General features: G+C 41.0%; 1 long non-coding RNA gene across 1 annotated transcript; it reads left to right on the top strand.

The window, feature by feature from the left end:
* Window positions 1-1,548: 1,548 nt before the first annotated feature.
* On the top strand, window positions 1,549-20,059 carry LOC132652181 (uncharacterized). Its single transcript, XR_009589656.1, has 5 exons — window positions 1,549-1,690; window positions 14,790-14,900; window positions 18,006-18,099; window positions 18,901-19,023; window positions 19,551-20,059. It is a non-coding gene; the product is annotated as an uncharacterized LOC132652181 (long non-coding RNA).
* The last annotated feature ends 780 nt before the right edge of the window (window positions 20,060-20,839 follow it).

The raw sequence follows: 20,839 nt of genomic DNA, 5'->3' as shown, positions 1-20,839 counted from the left end.
TGTATTTCTGGTTTCTTACCAAAACCCAGGTGTTGTGGATGTAAACATGTTTTTGTTTTGATCCCAGGTGTAGGATATGGGACTGATTCAGATTGTCCACAGCAGCAAACTATCTGTCTGGTGCAGGTGCTAAGAGGGGCTCTTTGCCAGCTGCAGATAGTTTAAATCTGAGGACTCTGGAGAGGGAAAAAATGCCAGAGCACACAGAGAGAAGGGGACCTCTGAGAAAGAAGAAGGCTGCTGGTACTCCCCCCAGGCCCCTCCCCGCACTGTTCCTTGTTGCTGTTATTGCAGTTTGACAAGAAGTTGGAGAAGTTCTGAAACAAGGATTGGATTTCCAATGACCTTAACCAGCAGAAAGTAGCCTAAGAGAACTTTGCCCCCTTTCCCCACTAACTTCTTTTCTCTCCTACCAGGTGTTGGGGTGTGGGAAGGGATTGGGGTGTCGTCCATGGGTAGATTTCTGTCTGGGTCTTCAATTCAATTCCATTGACCAATGTGTCAAAATTGTTGTGCCAATACCATGCAGCTTTTTATTACTATAGCTCTGTAGTACAACTTAAAATCAGGGTGGTGATACTTACAGTTCTTTTATTATTCAGGATTGTTTTAGCTACACTAGTTTTTGTCTTGCTTTGTTTTCTATTTCCATAGGAAGCTGAAGATAATCTTTTCAAGATCAATGAGGAATTATTTTCGAATGTTGACAGCAATTACACATACTCTGTAGATTGCTTTTGGTAGTGTGGCGAATTTTACTATATTTATCATACTGAACAGTAAGCATGGAAGATCTTCCCATCTTCTGATATCTTCTTTAATGACTTAAAGCTTTTATCATACAAGTCTTTCAGTTGTTTGGTTAGAGTTACCTAAAGTTATTTTTCCCATCAGAGGCTATTGTGAATAATATCATTTTCCTGGTTTCTTTCTCAGTCTGTCATTTGAATATAGGAGGATTACTGATTTTTGTTAGTTTTGTACCAAGCTCATGTTTATCAGCTGTATGTGTTTCCCAGTGGAATTTTTAGGGTCACTCATGTCTACTATCATATCATCTGCAAATAACAATACTTTTGACTTCTTCCTTTCTAATTTGTATCCACTTGATCTCCTTCAGTTTTCAAATTGCTCTACTTAAGACATCAAGTACTTTATTGAATAGGTATGGAGACAATATTGCCTTAAACACTTTTGTAAAAACTTTATTTATTTCTATATTTTTGTGTATATAGGTGCTCTATTTGTGTGTGTTCCTGCATGACAGAAGAGGGCATCAGACAGAAAAAGGCGTGAAATCTCATTGTAGATGGTTGTGAGTCACCGTGTGATTGCGGGGAATTGAACTCAGCACCTTTGGAAGAGCAGTCAGTGTTCATAATTGCTAAGCCATCTCTCCAGCCCTCAGGACAGCCTTGTCTTATTTCTGACTTTAGAGGACTTGGTTTGAGTTTCTTTCCATTTAAGTTGATGTTGCCTGAGAGCTTGCTATAAATTGCCTTTATTATTTTGAGATCTGTCCCTTGTATCTTTAATCTCTTCAGGACTTTTATTGTGAAGGGATGTTGAATTTTGTCAAAGGCTTCTTCTGGTTTTTGTCTTTCAGGCTATTTATATGGTGGATTACATTTGTCAATTTATGTATGTTGAACCATCTCTACATCTCTGGAATGCAGCCTACTTGATCACGGTGAGTGCTCTTTTTGATGTGTTCTTGAATTCAGTTTGCAAGTATTTTATTGAGTATTTTTGTACCTATGTTCATAAAAGACATTGGTCTGTAGTTCTCGTCTTTGCTTGGTATTTATGTCCTTTGGGTATCAGGGTAACTGTAGCCTGATAAAATGAATTACACAATGTTCATTCTATTTTTATTTTATTGAATAATTTGATGAGTATCAGCATTAATGATTATTTAAAAGTCTGGTAGAATTCTGCAATAAAATCATCTGGCCTTGGGCTTTCTTTGGTTGGGAGACATTTAACGATTGCTGCTATTTCACTCAAGGTTATAGGTTTGTTTAAATTACTCATCCACTCTTGATTTAACTTTGATAGGTGATATCTATTGAGAGAAGTATCCATTTTGTTAGATTTTCCAATTTGGTGGAATATAGGTTTTAAAGTACTTCCTTATGATTCTCTGGATTTCCTTGGTAACTGTTGTTCTGTCCCCCTTTTCATTTCTGATTTTTTAAATTTGGATATTTTCTCTCTACCTTTTAGTTAATTTGAATAAGGACATTTCAGTATTATTGATATTCTCACAGAACCAACTCTTTGTTTCACTGGTTCTTTGTAATTTATTTTGTTTCTATTTTGTTGATTTAGTCATCTGTTTGATTATTGTTTACAATCTACTCATTTTCAGTGTGATTTCTTCTTTTTTAAAAGATTTATTTTTTTTTATTAATTACAGTTTGTTCATTTTGTATCCCAGCTGTAGCCTCCTCCCTAGTACCCTCTCAACACTACCGTTCCTCCCTCTTCTTCTCCTATGCCCCTCCCCTCGTCCACTGATAAGGGAGGTCCCTCTCCCATTCCATCCAACCCTAGCCTATCAGGCTTCATCAGGAGTGGCTGCATTGTCTTCCTCTGTGGCCTGGTAAGGCTGCTCCCCCCTCAAAGAGAGGTGATCAAAGAGCCAGCCACTGAGTTCATGTCAAAGACAGTTTCTATTCCCCTTACTGGGGAACCCTCTTGGACACTGAGCTGCCATGGGCTACATGTGTGCAGGAGTTCTAGGTTATCTTGATTCATGGTCCTTGTTTGGAGTACCAGTCTTAGAAAAGACCCCTGTGCTCAGATTTTTGGTTCTGTTGTTCTCCTTGTGGAGCTCCTGTCCCCTCCAGGTCTTTCTATCTCCTTTTTGTTCTAGAGCTTTCAAGTATCTCCTTTAGTCATTAGGATGAAAACTCTCCAGTCTTTTTATTTAGGCACTTAGTTCTATGAACTTGCCTCTTAGGACTTCCTTCATTATATCCTAAAGGTTTGGGTATGTTATGTATTCATTTTCATTCAATTCTAGAAAGTTTTCAATTTCATTCTGAATTTCTATCTTAACCTATTTTTTTAATTCAGTAGAGAGGGAGTTGTTCATTTTCCATGACTTTGTAAGCTTTCTGTAGTTTCTGGTGTTGTTGATATCCAGCTTTAATCTGTGGTGGTCAGATAGGATGCAGGGTGTTATTTCAATTTTCTTGTATCTGTTAAGACTTGGTTTGTGTCCAAGTATGTGGCCAGTTTTCAGAGAAATTCCATGAGAAGAAGGTATATTCTTTTGTGTTTGGGTGAAAAGTTCTGTAAATATCTTTTAGGTCCATTTGGTTTATAACTTCAGTTATCTCTAGCATTTTCATGTTCAGTTTTTGTCTTGATAACCTGTCTATTATGCAATTTAAGGTGTAGTAGTGTTTATTTTCTTTTTTTTTTCTTTCTTTCTTTCATTTTTTTTTTCTTTTTGGTTTGGTTTGGTTTGAGTTTGGGTTGGGGGGGTTGTTTGTTTGTTTGCTGGTTGGTTGGGTTTGTTTGTTTTGGTATTTCGAGACAGGATTTCTCTATGTAGTCCTGGCTGTCATGGAACTCACTCCTGCAGACCAGGCTGGCCTCAAACTCACAGAGATCCTGCCTCTACCTCACAAGTGCTGGGATTAAAGCCTTGTGCCGCCGCCACCACCACCACCACCACCACCACCACCACACACACACACACACACACACACACACACCCGGCAGTATTGTTTCTTCTATGAACTTAGTTGCCCTTGTGTCTGGTGTGTTAAAATCACAATGTCCTGTTGATGAGAATGTCCTTCCCTATCTCTTCTGATTAGTTTTGGCTTGAGGTCTCTTCTGTCAGATCTTAAAAGAGATTATGGACTGATGCTTAGGAATGGGGATGGGGTCTCTGAGGGGAGCCTTGAGAGGGAGAAAAGCAAGGTGTCCCAGTAAGATCTGCTTAGCCCCCTGGGCAAAAGGGGAGGGAGTATGAAGCGGCTACAAAGGATAGTCTGCTACAGCACTGGAGTTGAGACTGGGGAATATGGAAAATGTGGGGAGAGTGAAGAGCAGAAGCTCACCTGCCTACTTTGTGATGCAGCAACTGACATTAAACCAGAGTAAAACAACAAGATTGGTTGTTGTTGCAAATCACAGACTTTAAGATGGCCCTTTATATAACATAATCTTATATGCTATCTGAAGTGAGCCCACAAATTAGTGGCCTAAAGGCTAAGTGTACTATAGGAAAATAGTGTTTAGGCATCTATTTAGAAAGATGAAGTAATCAACAAACCACACAGCCAGACGGTAAACAGCTGTCTGAAATCTATCTCTCCAGGCATGATCATAGGCCTGTAATGTTTGCACTTAGGAGGTGGACTGAGGAGGATCAGGAGTTCAAGACCAGCCTTATCTACACAACCAGCTCAAGGCTAGAGTGGGCTACCTAAGACCATGTCTCAAGAAAAAGGAAACAAACAAAAGGAACAGGATAGTAGTGTGTGTGTTGCAGCTGGGGTCAGGGTCAGGGTGAGCTTCTCTAGGAAGAAACAACAGTAGCTATAAAGCCAGGTATGATGATGACTGCCTGTAACCACAGCATTCAAAAGGCTGAAGCAATAGTATTGAGCATGACCAGCTCATGACCAGCCTGTGCTACATAGTGAGTTCTAGGATAGCTTGGATTGTAGATACAACCCTGTCACAGAAAGCAAAACAAAACCCAGTATGTGATTTTGGTGACCTTTCATTTTACATTGTTCAAAAGATTTAAAAGACTGAATATTTTGGTATATACTTATTTTATCCAAACAGCTCTTTAGTAAGTACGATTTTAAAAGGGCTATGAGGCTCACTATACCAGTTTGCAAGCTGTAAAACAAAAGCACAGGCCAAAAAAGTTCAAAGGAATACTCGTCATTCAGGGTTCACAGAGAAGCGAAGACAATTTTTGACTATAAACATAGTTCATAATCTTGTTTGTGTGTGTGTGTGTGTGTGTGTGTTTCTCAGAAAAGCGATTATAGCCCTTTGCAAGCACTTTGAAAATTCTTGGCAAGATGCTCAGAGTGCTGGGTAAGCAGTTATTTTCCCTTCCAGTGACCCCTTAATTTCCCCTGCATTTTGATCTGACCTAAAAAAAAGAAATGAGCCTTGCTCTCCACATGGCATTATGGGAGATAAGCACAAGAGCTGCAGTTCCGAGGATTAGTCCTTGTCAAGATCTGTTAAAAATGAGCTTGTCTTTGCCAATGCTCTTCTCCTCTGGAGTCTACAAATAAGAAAATAAGCAAATAACCTTAAACCTTGGCACCTAATGGAGACCGGGAAAGGGGGAAGTTGGGGAAGCAAAATCATATCTGAGAATTTGGAGCCACGATCCAGTTGTCACCCAAGTACCAGGATAATCCCAGAGAACCTTAATCTAATAATTATTGATTTTGCCTGAGTGAGTTCTCAGACACCTGCAAAGCACACAGCAGTCCTCTCTGGAGATACTTTTCCTCATCTGAAGCTTTTTTTTTTTAAAAAAAGCTTTCATTCCCTCACCAGGGTGAGGGATGAAAGAGCAGGAAACCAAGTTCATGATACATGATCTCACTCGGAGATCCACATGGAGACTGAGCAGCCAGTCGGCCACGTCTGAGCAGGGGTCTAGGTCCTCTCAATGCATGATCCTCACGTGGCACATCAGCCTCTGCAGGACCCCCTGGGCGCAGATCCTTTGGCTTCGTTGGTGTCCTTGTGGGGCTCCTGCCCCTTCCATGTTCCTCTAACCCCACATCCCTCTTCTTCCGTAAGACTCCCTGCGCTCTGTCCAAAATTTGGCCCTGAGTCTCAGCATCTGCTTCGGTCCCGGGTTGGGTGGAGCCTTTCAGAGGACCCTCTATAGTAGTCTTGCATCCTGTTTCCTGTCTTCCACGGCTTCTGGTTTCTATCCTGTTGGCCAGTCAGAATGAGATTTAAACATCCTCTCTAGGGTCCTCCTTAGTATTTAGCTTCTTGAGGTCTGTAGATGGATATCCTATATTAAACGGCTAATATCTGCTTATATGTGCATGTCTGCCAAGCCTGTCTTTCTGCTTCTGGGATATTTCACTCAGGATGATCTTTTCTAGATCCCACTATTTGCCTGCAAATTTCATGACTTCATTGTTTTCAATAGCTGAGTAGTATTCCATTGTGTAAATGTACCACAATTTCTGTAGCCATTCCTCCATTGAGGGACATCTGGGTTATTTCCAGATTCTGGCCATTACAAAGAAAGCTGCTGTGAGCATAGTTGAGTAAATGTCCTTATTGAATGGTGGGGTGTCTTTTGGGTATATGCCCAGGAATTGTATAGGTGGATATTGAGGTAGTACTATTCCCAATTTGGCGCCACACTTATTTCTGATTTTCACCAACCCTACATCTAATAGAGAGCTAATATCTAGAATATATATAAAGAACCCAAGGAATTAGACACCAGCAAATCAAATAATTCAATTAACAAATGGGGTACAGAGCTAAGCAGAGAATTCTCAACAGAGGAATATTGAATGGCAGAGAAGCACTTAAAGAAATGCTCAACATCATTAGTCATCAGGGAAATGTAAATCAAACAACTCTGAGATTCCATCTTACACTGATCAGAAAGTCTATGATCAGAAACTCAAGTAACAACACATGCTGGAGAGGATATGGAGAAAGGGGAGCCCTCCACCATTGCTGGTGGGAGTGCAATCTTGTAAAACCACTTTGGAAATCAGGCTAAGCTTTCTTATAGAAGTCAGTAAGCAGCACTCCTCCAGGGCCTCTGCATCAGCTCCTGCCGCCAGGTTCCTGCCCTGTTTGACTTCTACTCTGATTTCCTTTTATAATGACCTATGATGTAGACATGTAAGCTGAATAAACCCTTCCTCTCCAAGTTGCTTTAGTCATGGTGCTCATGGAAGCAATAGAAACCATAACTGGAAAGAGATACAATTAATGAAACGTCATTCTAATATAAAACAATATTTTGAAGGACTCAAAATACTGGATTTATGGAGAGCAAACTGTAAAATAACAATAGTTAAACACGAATGAAAGACAAGTGTGAAAGCTAGAGTGGTGGCACACACCTTTAATCTTTAATCTCAGTACTCAGGTGGCAAAGGCAGGTGGATCTCTGTGAGTTTGAGACTACCCTGGTCTACATAGTGAGTTCTGGGCCAGCCAGGGCTACATAGTGAGACCCTGTCTTTAAAAAAAAAAAAAAAAAAGATGTGAAGACAACATTAAATTATAATGAGAATCTTTAGGAAAACAAATTTTCCTGTGTGTGTGAACATGTGTGTATGCTATATATATGGGCACGTGCATAACATGTTTGCATATAGAGGTCGGAGAACCACCTCCCACCTTGTTTTTTTTTGAGAGAGGGTCCCTCAATGACCTGAGGCTCAACAATTAGTCTGAGCTGGCTGGCCATTGAGCCCCAGAGATCTGTTTGTCTCTGCCTCCCCAGCACTGAGCATTATAGTTGAGCATATTTTTTAATGTGGGTCCTGGGGATTGAATTCAAGTCCTCCTGCTAGTATGCCAAGCACTTCACCGAGTGCACTATCTCCAAAGACTGCTAAGTAGAATTGAAAGGAGTAATTGAGAAAAAGTATTGCAAAATTCAGTGAAGAAGTGTATTAATCTATTTGACACAGCTGAAATATGAGCTGGCGGATGGAAGATAGAAATGAAGAAGGATCCCAGTGCAACAGAAAAGTAGACTTTTAAAAAGAAAGGAGATTTTCTGTGGTGGCACATGACCACGGAGGTGAAGATAGGTCAATCAGGAGTTCAAGGCCATGATCAGTTAACAGTGAATTAACAGCCAGCTTGAACTACCCAAGAACTTACACCCCAAACAAAAAGACATGGGGCTCTAGAGACGCCTCAGTTTAGAGTGCGGATTGCTCTTGCAGAGAACCTGAATGCAGTCCCCAAGACTCACATGGATGAACCACAAGCCCCTGAGCTTCACCACTGGCTTCTGAGGGCACCTGCACTAACGTACATTGTATACATGTCCACACACACAGACACACACATGGGTGAAGGGAGGAAGAGGTTTCATTTTAAATTAAAAACAAAAAAGACTTCTTTGTAACTATGTAAAGGAAATATGTATGAAAGAGAATCAAAGTGACAATTGAAGACGTTGTGGGACTTTAAATAAATCTAATTATGGCTTTGGAAGGAAAGCAAAAAGACAATAAGCAGAAGCAATTTTTGACAAGATAATGGCTGAGAACTTTTCAGAACTGAAGATAGACTCCAACCCACAGACTTAGGAAGCGCTCCAAATCCTAGGCAATTTGAAGAACAATGAGTCCACACTTAGATACACCACAGAGAAGCTGCAGAATACCAAAACCAAAAGGAAAGCCTTCAAAGTGGCAAAGACTAGTTTCTTCAGCAGCAGTAGGAACCAGAAGACTGTGGGACATGTTCAGTTGGCCTCAAGGACATGACTAGATAGGTGTAGTCAAGCATGTCTGCTATCCCAGTATTCGGTGACAGTCACAAAGGCAGGAGGATTTGTAAGCTGGAGGCTAGCCTGGGCTACATAGTGAACTCTGGGCTTGCTGGAGTTCGTAGTGAGATTGTCTCCCGAAGCAAAACGACAAAACAAAACAAAAAACCTGTCAGCCTAATTCTAGGACACCTTGAAAAACTCCTTCAAGAGTGAGGCTAGCTGGGTGTGATGACAAAATTCTATAATCCCAGTGATTTGAGTGGTAGGAAGATTATAAATTCAAGGCCTTCCTGGGTTACTCAGTGAGTTCAAGGGCAGCCTGGGCAAAGGCTATTAAAAAAAAAAAATACAGAGCTGTGGATATAGCTCTGTAGTAGGGCACCTGACTCAAAGTAAAAAAGTTAGGTTCCAACCCTAACACTGAAAATGAAACAAGACAAAAACAAACAAACTCATATTGCAAAATAAAATAAAAGTAATTTCAAAAAAGCAAAGGCAGAATTTGCAGCAAAGTTGCAAATGTGAGCATTAAAGAAAGACCTAAATAAATTAATTTTTTTAGTTATTAAAAAAAAGTATGACAGAATGGAAGGCCTGAGAATTGAGAAGAAGGAGCATTGGAAGTGGCAAGGTATCTTAAAAAGTCGGGGCTGCAGAGATGCTCAGTGGGTAAGAGCATCAGCTGCCCTTCAAGAGGGCCCAGTTTCCATTTTTCCACCTGTGTGATGGTTCACAGCTGTCTATAAATCGAGTTCCAGGATATTTAACCCACTCTTCTGGCTTCTGAGGACAAGAGACATGCAAAATGAATAAATCTTTTCTAAACTTTACAAAAGTTTTTTTTTTTTTTTTAATGTATCGCGACCATGTCTTACTGTGTAGCTCTGGCTGGCCTGGAACTCACAGAGATTCCCCTACCTCTGTGTGTGCTACCATACCCAGCTTTATATATATATATATATATATATATATATATATATATATATATATATGGAGTGGAGTGGTCTTAGGTATTCAGGCTGGCTTTGAACTCACCATGTAGTTGGGAGAGATCTTGAACTTCTGACCCTCCATTCTCCTGAGCGCTGCTGTCACAGGCACTTGTATGATGCTAAGGACAGAACCCAAAGCTTCATACTCACTAAGCAAGCAACGTATCAATAAATCTAATCCCCACTCCCAACATCTGCAAAACTCTAAAAAGCATTCACTAGGTGCAACCATACTACTCTTAAATATTGGTTTAATAATAATTTCAAAAGAATAAAGTGATATTAAAGGAGTGCTTGATATCAGAAATATATCTAACCAGATTTTTATTTCCTATCTATCTGTTAAACAGACCTCATCCAACTACTTTGTATTTGTACTATTTTTTCCTATCTGGCATATGCCTTAGAAACTGAAAATGCTGTACCCAGCCATTTGTTTTTTCATCCATGCAGGGCAAAATTATATTAATATTCTCTAGGTGTTCTCTTTTGAAGTAACTGTGCTACTCCGACATTTTAAGTGTTTTTCTTCATAATGACACTTTCATTTTAAATTTGCACAGGGTACCAGTGAAGATGATTTGTTATACAGTCAGTAATTAGTGTACACTTAGGAGCTGATGATATAAAGCTATACAAATCAGAATTATGTGATTTCACAAAAGCATTAGCAATTCCTACCGCAGAAGTCTAAAAATGAAAATTCATCATAACAAATTACATAATTATGCATTCACAGCTTAGGAACAATTAAGTCTTATTGAAAAGTCCTGCCTACTCTCTCCACCCACATAGCCTATTCAAAATTAGGTGCTATGAGTTTTAACAGCTTGTCTAAAAATAGCTAGAAATTGAGGCTCAGGATATAAGGATTGGCTCCTGAGTTTTAACTCAACCAATAAAACATCCTAAACTCGAATTCTAAAGTGAACAAGAAGCCCAGTGTGTTGCTCGTGTATCTAATCCCAGCCCTCTGGAAGCAGATTCAGCAGGCTCGCCTAAAGTTAAAGGTCAACCTAGTCCACATGGCAGGTGCCAGGCCAGCCAAGACCACGCAGCCATGCTCTATCCCTAATGAACAAAACCAACAGAGCAAATAAAAATCCACTTTTCTCAGATTACTATGTGGATGACATAGACATTCCCAGTTGTGGTTGTTTTGTTTTGTTTTTTTTTCCAATTCTAGGGTGGTATATAAGAAAAGCAGCTTATCACAATTTATCGACATTATAATATCTCAAAAAATAAACATAGGAATATCATAACTTCTATATTCCCAAAGTTGCAACTAACTATAGAGCAAAGAGATTGTACTTTGCATTTTTTTTTTTCTTTGAGGGCCTGGCTATGAGTCCCTGACTGGTCTGCAGCTCACTTTGTAGACTAATCTGGCCTTAAACCCTCAGAGATTTGTCTACCTGCCTCGGCCCTCCGCTGCTAAGATCAAAGGAATACACCAGGTGCTCTGAATGTTTTTAGATTACATTTTAACTTCATGCATACAGATGTTCTGACTGTGTGTGTGTCTGTGCACCACAGGCGTGCAGCGCCTATGGAAGCCAGGAGAGGGGATTGGATCATCTGGACCTGCAGCTACAGGTGGTTGTGTGCTATCACGTGGGTGCTGGGACTCAAACCCAGGTTCTCCAGAAGGGCAGCCAGTGTTTTTAACTGCTTAGCCATCTCTCCAGCCGCACCTTGCTTATTTTTTTTTTAAATCAAAGTCCTACTTCTTTTTTTAATATTACATGTAGAATGTTTCAAACTTTGACTGCTCCTTAATACAGTATTGCTAAAACCAGGCCTGTAATTTCTCCACAGAATGCCCAAATGACTTTTGTTTTTCTCTTTTTGTTTGGCTGGGTTTGGTTTTGGGTTTTGAGGCAGGGGTCTTGGGTGGCCCAGCCAGGACTCATAGTCAATTTGCAGTCAAGGAATGACCTTGAACTTCTGATCCTCCTGCCTATATTTTTCAGAGAGCTAAGACTATTGACATGTATCAGCAAATACACTTGGTTTATTCAGAGTTGATGATCATGCACAAGGCTTTGAGCATAGAAAACAAGCATTCTACTAACTGAGCCATGTTATAATTCTTTCAACTTAATAAGCTGCCATTTTTACTAGTGTTAGCCTTACCCTTGTCACACAGTTATCACACATCTGTATGTTATTCTTCCTTTGTTCTGAAATAAATGCAAGGAGCCTTACCTCTGTAAGCTACAAGAGTTTCAAAGCTCATTTCATTCACGCTGTTCTCAGAGACTGAAGGTGCCGTGCATGCCTTTTCAGAATCACCAGGGAGCGGCTCTCTGCCCACCTCTTCCAGTGACAACCCTATGGAGGTGTCTTCTACCAGATCTTCTGACCAGGTGCCCAGGGATGACAAGGTGGAGAAAGACAGCTTTTACTAGGTTGCGTTTATTTATTTTAGAGGACACTGCACACATGTCGATCTCCGGGGACAACTTGGGGGAGTCGGTCTCTCTTCCCATCATGTGGATCCCCAGGATCGAGCCAGGTTGTTAGGCTTAGAGGCAAGCACCGCCACTTGCTAGGCCCTCTCACTGGCCTGAGAAAGACAACTTTGTGTTCCAAGAAAGTTCCTCAACTGTATGTCTTCAAGGTTCATCCTTCTGCCCTGGGCTCTCCTGACAGTCTCCCCTGTCTGCTTTCAGTCCATCACAATGGGAGACCTACTTCTGCCTGTTATTCTCATGTGCGCAGCTTTAATTAGATTCCCAACCCTAGTCCTACAAAATACTTTCTGGAAATAGATTATGGTTAATAACCACCTATTTAAAGCCTCATCCTTCTTCTGTTCTCGTCCAGTTTCTGTTTTGTTTTGCTTTAAGGTAGATATGTATGTGACTGCTTGAGTGTCACATGCATGTACATGTGTGACATGTGCGTCATGTACATGCAGGAGCCTGCTGAGGTCAGAGAGCTAACTACCTCCTGGATGTTATAGGCAGTTTTTAGGTTCCTGGGACCCTGGTGTTGATGTTGGGAACTGAACCTCTTTCAAGAGCAGTGAGCAGTCTTTTTTTTTTTTTTTTCAGATAGCTATTAAATTTTATTTGTGGAACACCTTACTTCATGGTATTCATATATACCAAAAGTATATACATACATACATATATATAGTAAATTCTAAGTTTTTTCTCCTCTTTTTTCTTTATTTATTATTTTATTTTATTAATATTAGTTACAGTTTATTATCTTTGTATCCCAGCTGTAGCCCACTCCTTCATTCCCTCCCTCCCTCCCTCCCTCCCTCATCTCCTCCCTGCCCCTTTCCAGGTCCACTGATAGGGGAGGTCCTCCTCCCCTTCTATCTGGCCCTAGCTTATCAGGTTTCTTCAGGACTGGCTACAATGTCCTCCTCTGTGGCCTAGCAAAGCTGCTCCTCCCTAAAGGGGGGGGGGTGTCAAAGAGCCAGCCATTGAGTTCATGTCAGAAATAGTCCCTGTTCCCCTTACCAGGGAACCCAACTGGATACTGAGCTACCATGGGCTACATCCGAGCAGGAGTTCTAGGTTATACTCTTAACAGATGAGCCATCTCTCCAGCCTCTGTTTTTTTTTTTTGTTTGTTTGTTTGTTTTGTTTTGTTTTTGAGACTGGTCCCATGTAACTCAGGCTGGCTTCAAACTCACCCACTGTGTGGCTGAGGATGACCTTGAACAACTAATATTCTTGCCTCCACCTCCCAAGTGCTGAGATTATAGGTGTCACTGCCATCCCCAGCTCAAAACTTTCCTTTTGAATGTCAGCTCCTTTCTAGAGATCACAAACTCAATGGATACTTAGTGATCTCACAATCTCAGTAATTTTGCTTTCACAGTTAGCCAAATCCTTGGCCAGACATTATTTACATCTAAACTGCTGTCTTTACTCTCTTAAATTACTAAACTATGCCATTTGAAGATAACCAAACTAAGAGCAGAGAAAATTGTAGAGCAAAATGGTCTCTATTAGTTAAAAGTAAGACAGGTACACATAGATCTACATCACTGACACTTGTGAGGTAAAAACAAAAAGATCATATCCGTGTTGTAATGATACATGGCTGCACAGTTTTTGTTGTTGTTGTTGAGACAGAGTTTCTCTGTGTAGCCTTGGCTATCCTGGACTCACTTTGTAGACGAGGCTGGCCTCGAACTCAGAGATCCACCTGCCTCTGCCTCCATGAGTGCTGGGATCATAGGCGTGCACCACTGCAACTGGTGAATAAAGTACAATTAATGCATATTATTTTTTATAGTTAACCAAGTAGAAAACCATAAAAAATATTGCCTCATTATCATATTCATTTAAAAAAAGTGCAAACACTGCAAAAGCCACTATGGTAACAACACACTAACATTTCTAACTTATATAAGGCAATCTGCAAATGCAGAGTACTCTAGAGTTGTGAAGAAACAGATGTACAGACCCTTTTGTTCACATGATTTGGCTACAAATAGAATCTGGACAGATTCCAAATGCACAGCTGTCAAATTCATAAAAAGTAGCCAAAATAATGAAGTGGAAGCTTAGACTTCTTGAATAGTTACTGTTGTTTGGAGAAGAAAAAAATATTCAGTTAATGTTTTATTTTTCCATTGCTAATATTTGACAAGAACTGTGCACTTTGATTTTACGCATAGATGTTCCTGTCGGGTTAAGCAATAAAGTGCTAAGTCAGCAGCTGTTAGGAGTTAGTATTACTTGATCCAAAGAAAAATCTTTTAAAAAATATTTTTCAATCACTCTTATGAAGTTGATTAATGTAATTTTTGAGAGAGTGTTTTGCTATGCAATCCATGCTAGCCTCACCCTCTCTGTCCTCCTTCCTCATCCTTTCAGAGGAGGCCTATAATTACAGGCCTGTGCCACCACGCTCAGGTAATATATAATTGGTTGACTGCCATGCTATATTGTAAGAGAGTTGAACTCCCAGACAAAAGTTAAACATATCTTAGTTCTAATCCTGCCCCTGCTACTTGCTAGTTATGTCACCTCACCCAGACTTCTTTCTCAAATGTAAAATCAAAAGGTTTTTTTTCTCTTAAATGCCTACTTTGTCTTACTTAAGACACCATACACCTTGATAGTAAGACATAAAAAATAAAATAAAATAAAATAAAACAAGCTAGAACTCTGCTGGTTAATGTTCATAGTGGATATACGGCGCTGTGCAAGCCTCTGGGGAGGATTATCATCTTACTCAGCCGTGGACCCTGTGTATTGCATTGTTGACTATTGGCCCAATAGTGGCAAGATTGTTTGGGGTGTAACAAATCACTCTTTGATTAGATTCCAGGCCTGCTGTGAAGAAGAGGATTGAGGACTGCTGCTGTAATCCTAGACAAAAGCCCCCATGGCGGAGGAGATAAGCCACTTCTTGATAGAAAGGTTCAAGTGAAGGTACTGCTGTCATTTTGCTAAATGGATATGTCGTGCCTATTAGATTTATAAACACGCACACACACACACACGCACACCAGAGATCAGTGCTGCTGTCAGCTCTAGTCAGAGAAGCTGCTTTTTATAGTGGGCAGCAGTTACCAAAGAGAATATAGTACTCAGAGCTGAGAATAAGTGACTATGACTATACAATGCTCAGCCATAAACAGGACATGGATACAATCCCCTCCAAGGCTTAGAAAACACTGAAGAAGAAGGTGTGGAAAGAACTTAACAGCCCGAGATGGAGCAGTGAGGACTGCTGTGTTTCAGGCATGACAGGGCTGCTGCACCCTGGAACTCTCAGAAGCTGCAGTTACCTGCATAAGACTAATACAAGATTGGGCCTATTAACAGTCTCCCATGAAAAGAGGAGGACCTTATCATGTCTTTCTCTTCCTTGAGGATCTATAGACAGTTAAGAGTTGCAGGGAGAGGGAGAGAGGTTTTCTTTAGTACTGTTGCCATTGTTAAATTGCCCGTGCTCCTGAAGTAATTCTGATTAAATTCATTCACTCCCCATAAAATAAAAAGAAAGCAGAAAGAGGACTAGCTGGGGAGCTGGAGAGATGACTCAATAACTAAATCTTTAAAAAAAAAAAAAGAGGACTAGTTGGGAAAGAGGAAGAGGATCAGTGGGAGGGAGGGAGCCAAGAGAAGGTAACTATAATACATATATATATGAAATGCTATAATGAAATCAATTATATATAATTATTTGCTGATTTGAAAAAAAATACTGTTTGTTGTATGAGAGAAAACCTCTTAAACTGTGTGTGATGTCACACACCTGTCATCCCAGAACTCAAGAGGTGGAGGAAGGAGGAATAAATGCAACAATCCTCAATGAAATCCAACAAACTGAATCCAATAGCACATGAAAAGGATCATACATTATTATAACCAAGTTGCTGGATTTATGTGAGGATTTCAGCATGTGAAAATCAGTTACCATGGTAACCCATACTAGCAGACTACAGGACCACAAAAAAAAAAAAAAAAAAAAAAAAAAAAAAGTCTCACAGGAGTCTTAATAAGTGCTTAAAACCTGCCTGACAAACTTCAACAAGATAAAAATCCCTCCATCTAGTAGAAGCAGAAGGAAATGACCAAAGCATATTAGATGTTATGTATGAAAAGCCCACAGTGAACTAGGCCAATGAGCAAGGTCAAGATCAGCCTAGATTATGCAGCAAAACCCTGACAAGAAGGAGGAGAAGAAGGAGGAGAAGAAGGAGGAGAAGAAGGAGGAGAAGGAGGAGGAGAAGGAGGAGGAGGAGGAGGAGGAGGAGGAGGAGGAGGAGGAGGAGGAGGAGGAGGAGGAGGAGGAGGGAGGACGACAAATAATATCAACCACCTCCGGAACCCATGTAAAAGTGGAAGAAGGGAACCAACTCCACAAAGTGATTCTCTGAACTGCACACAGTATGCAATGGTGCACAAAGTTATAATGAATGAATGAATGAAATTGAAGGCAAAAAATAAGGAAGAAGAACACGAAGAGAATGAATGAATAAAACAAGGCACTAGCAAATGGTCACACATTCCACTTTGATGGATTGGAAGAGTTAATATTGTTAAAATATCTACCCCACAGAAACTGATTTATGATTCCATGTCATCCATATCAAAGACAAGAAGGGACCTATCAGGAAGGGAGGGAGGACTGGAGGAAGGGAGGGAGGAATCAAGGAAGAAGAAGAGAGGAGGAGGTAAGTTCAGCCACAGTGTCAGAAAAATGAGGAGCTTGCCAACACAGAGACTTCATTCCTTCCTCTTGCTCTGGTTCCCTCTCTCCCCTTTTTCCTTCTTTGTCTGGCTCTGGGAATTGAACCTAAGACCTTATGAATAAAGGGTGGACATCTACCACTGAATGTATCCCCAGACCTCACAGTTGGAGTTTTTGTTTGACCTTGTAAACATCCCTATTGTAATGCTTAACACACATATTGAAATATAGCATTTGAAATCTTTATCTTCCATTATACTACATCTTCAGGCCTGGATTTTTAAGTTTCTGTTCCCCCCTCCCCCGTGCCTTTTTTTGAATGGTATTTTGTATATACTATGTACTCAGTATTTATTAATGATTTATTTTTGAATGCTTCTTGGAGATCAATGTATTTTGGGTGAAAATTGGAGCAGAAGAGTTAGGAAGGACTGTCTCTAGGAAGTGATAGCATACAATTCTCTAGATAAAAACCTTTTGCAATACTTAGATCGTCCTCTGTGTGTGCCTTACTAGGCAAGCATTTTACTTATATCCCCAGTAGTATCTAAATCCTTAAGTAAGGGCTGGAGAGATAACTCAGCAGGTAAGAGCATTTATTGAGTTTGCAGAGGATCTGAATTCAAGTCCCAGCACCCACCCACATGTTGGCTCACAACCATTTGTAGCTCCAGTTCCAGGGCCCTTCTGACCTCTGTGGGCAGTGCATGCATGTGGTATACAGACATGTAAGGAGAAAACACCACACACATGACATAAAAATAAGCAAATATACAAAATAAACATAAAATAAATTTTTATGTAATTTAAGTAGGTCAAAAACTGGATCCTATATATAATAAAAACATAACCAGAATATTTTTTAAAATTTCAAAACTATTACGATTGTCTCGGCATGTTGGTGCTGCTGTAACAAACACCATCAGTGGGGCCTACTGGTTGAATAGATTTGGTGGTGGAAATTTATTTCTGATAGCTCTGAAGGCTGGAAGGTCCAAGATTGAGGCATCGGCAGATTCGCACCTCATAGGACCCACTTTCCTCATTAATCGTTGTCTTCCCATGTGGAGTGAGGGAATGTCTCTCAGGCCTCTTTCAAAAGAGTGCCCATTTCATTCATGAAAACTCTACCTACATCACCCAGTCACCTCCCAGAGATATACCTCCTAAGGTCAATCACCCAGCTACTTGGGTTCCAGGCATTTAACTTAGGTTTTCAGGTTTGTGTAGCAAGTTCATTACTTGATAAGCCATCTTGTGGATCCCAGTTCTCTCTCTCTCTCTCTCTCTCTCTCTCTCTCTCTCTCTCTCTCTTCTCTCTCTTTCTCTTGAAACAGGATTGTCCACGGAGCTCTCTCTCCAGCCCCCGAAGCCCTGTGAAAGTATTTTTCCCTGTACTGAGAATGAAACCCAAGGCCTTCTCCATGATCGGTGAGCACTCTACCACTAAGCTAACACCCCCAGACCTTCCTCATTCCTTTGTGTTTTGTTTTGAAACAGGATATTGCTAAATTGCCAGGCTGCCCTTCAAGGTAGCAAGCCTCTTATCTCAGCCTCCTGAGTAGCTCTTGCCTCAGCCTTCCAAGTAGATGGTATTAAAAGCATGCACCTTCATTCCTGACTTCTAAAGTTTTAGCTCAGTTAAGTGATTGATATTCTTATGAATATTGCATGTGTGCATAATATGCATGGAGGCATTTGCACCACAGTCCGTATGTGAGGGTCAGAGAACTGGATGTGGTTCTGTCTTTCAACCTTTACTAGGGTTTTGGGAATTGAACTCAGGTTGCCAGACTGTTTCCAGCAAGTGCATTTACCCAGTGAGCCATCTCACCAGCCCCCTACTAAAGTGTTTTTTGCTGTTGTTTTGTTGTGAGGGGGGGTATGTTTTGTTTTGTTTGAAATATGTTTGGTCTCACTCTGTAGTCCTAGCTGCCCTGGAACTCTATAGGTAAACCAGAGCTCTATTTACATTGCCTTCCATATGCTGGGATTCAAAGGACAAGTCACCGTGCCCAGCTAGGGCTATCATCTTTACAGGAATCATTTGCCAAGGAAGGAAAGATAGGAAGAAAGACTTTGGGAGCTGATATTGGCCTTTTACTATCTCATCTTGAAAGTGACTCAAGTTGATTATTTTCTTGGGTCCTTTTTTGGGGGGAAGGAGAGGGGTGGTGGGAGACCTGTTGGTTTTTTGTTTGTTTGTTTGTTTGTTTTTTATTTTTGAAATAGCATCTCATGTAGTACATGACCTGGAACACATGGAAGCTGAGAAGAATGGTCATGAACTCTTGCTCCTCTTGCCTTTGACCTCCTAAGTCCTGGGATCTCTGGTGTGGACACCATACCTGGCTGGTACATGTCAGTTCTACAACATTTCACCAATAAGGCTAAGTCATGTAGCTTCCTCAGGTTGCAGGAGCACTGAAAAAATGCCAGCTCACTGTGGGTCCACAGGGGAAGAGCAGTGACCGCTGCCTTAAGAAAGCAAAACTTACCACAAGTAGCTACTACTGTTCTCTTTGCACAGCTGAGCAAGCGCAGAGTCACATCAAAGCCAAAAAGCTCCTCCAAGATGGCATACACGGGTAGCTGGGAAGCCAGTAGGGCAAGTTGCACAATCCACCAGAGCTTTCACATAAACCTTACTCTCCCTTATCCAGCTCTGCTCCAGAAACCACCAGGGATATTTAATTCAGTAACATAAATTTGTTTTACAGCATGTGAGAGCAATAGAGACAGACACACACACACACACACACACACACACACATATACAGAGAGAGAGAGACAGAGGGAGAGAGAGAGAGAGAATGCCTCAGTGCACATGTGGAAATCAGAAGACAACTTGCATAACTTGGTTCTCCCCTTCCACCACGTAGGTTCCAGGGATGAAATTCAAGTCATGGGCTTGGCAGCAAGCACCTCTACCTGACGAGCCATCTTGCTAGCCTGAAGCTCAGTTTAAGCGTCAGCATACACTTGCTGGGCCTTCTTTGTTCCAGCGTTGCAGTTAAACCTGGATCAGGCTTAGGCATTCTAACCACGGAAGATGGTTTCCAATTTTGCAACCATGATATAAACAAGTAGGACAACTGTGATGATTAATTTTGTATACCAAGTTGGCTGGGTCATGCTGCCCAGATATTTGGTTAAACATTATTCAGAATGTTTCTTGTGATGGTGTTTTTGGAAGAGATTAACATTTAAATGAGCGGACTTTGGGTAAAGCAGCTTACTCTTCATAATGTTACTGGACCTCATCCAATTGGCTAACAGCCTTATTGCATCGAACACTGACCCAGAGGAAGAAGGATTTCTGCTAGAACCTATTGACCCAAACTGAAACAAAACCTTTCATAGGTCACCACAGTCACGAGTGCCAATTCTATAAAATAAACATTAATCGCTAAATATCTACATTTATACATTTTGTTGGCTTGGTTTCTACGAAAAGGCTTAAAAAGTAGTCTCTCGTGCCAGGCAGTGGTGGCACACGCCTTCAATCTTAGCACTTGGGACACAGAGGCAGATGGATCTCTGGATTTGAAGTCAGCCTGGTCTACATAGTGAGTTTTAGGACAACCAGTGCTACATAGAGAAACTCTGTCTCAAATAAACAACAACAATAAAAACAACAAAAATTTTGTTTATATATTGTAAGAATCAAAGGAGGAGCCGAAATTGGAACACCGTCTTCCAGGCAAAGGCATCGTGGTAGCACTTTTTGTTTTGTTTTGCTTTGTTTTCGAGGCAAGGTTTCTCTGTGTAGGCCTAGTTGTCCTGGAACTCACTCTGTAGACCAGCACAGAGATCCCTCAGCCTCTGCCTCCTGGGTCCTGGGATAAAAGGCATGCTCCACGACCCGGCTGGTTGTAGCACTCTTAAACTCATAGTAGCCATGATTACCTATCTAAGACCTGCACACAGCTGGGCCTATCATCATCTGGCCACGAGAGATGACCCCCCCGGGGGGGTACCTATCGGTAGTTAATAGTTGCCAAGATAGAAATATTTTCTTCCTTGGTATACCCACTGGGAAGGTGCCCATACTACTGTAAACATGCCTTACCCTTGTTCCAGTGAGCAACACTTAGAATAACTCATTGGGGCACAGGTGGAGGGGATAGAGGGTTGGGAGGAGTGGAGATGGGCTGAGTGGGTGTATGGA

This window comes from Meriones unguiculatus, chromosome 2, assembly GCF_030254825.1.
Source record: "Meriones unguiculatus strain TT.TT164.6M chromosome 2, Bangor_MerUng_6.1, whole genome shotgun sequence".
Classification (NCBI taxonomy): Eukaryota; Metazoa; Chordata; class Mammalia; order Rodentia; family Muridae; genus Meriones; species Meriones unguiculatus.
The sequence above is the reverse complement of the archived record's forward strand: the minus strand, read 5'-3'. Positions and strand labels throughout refer to the sequence as shown.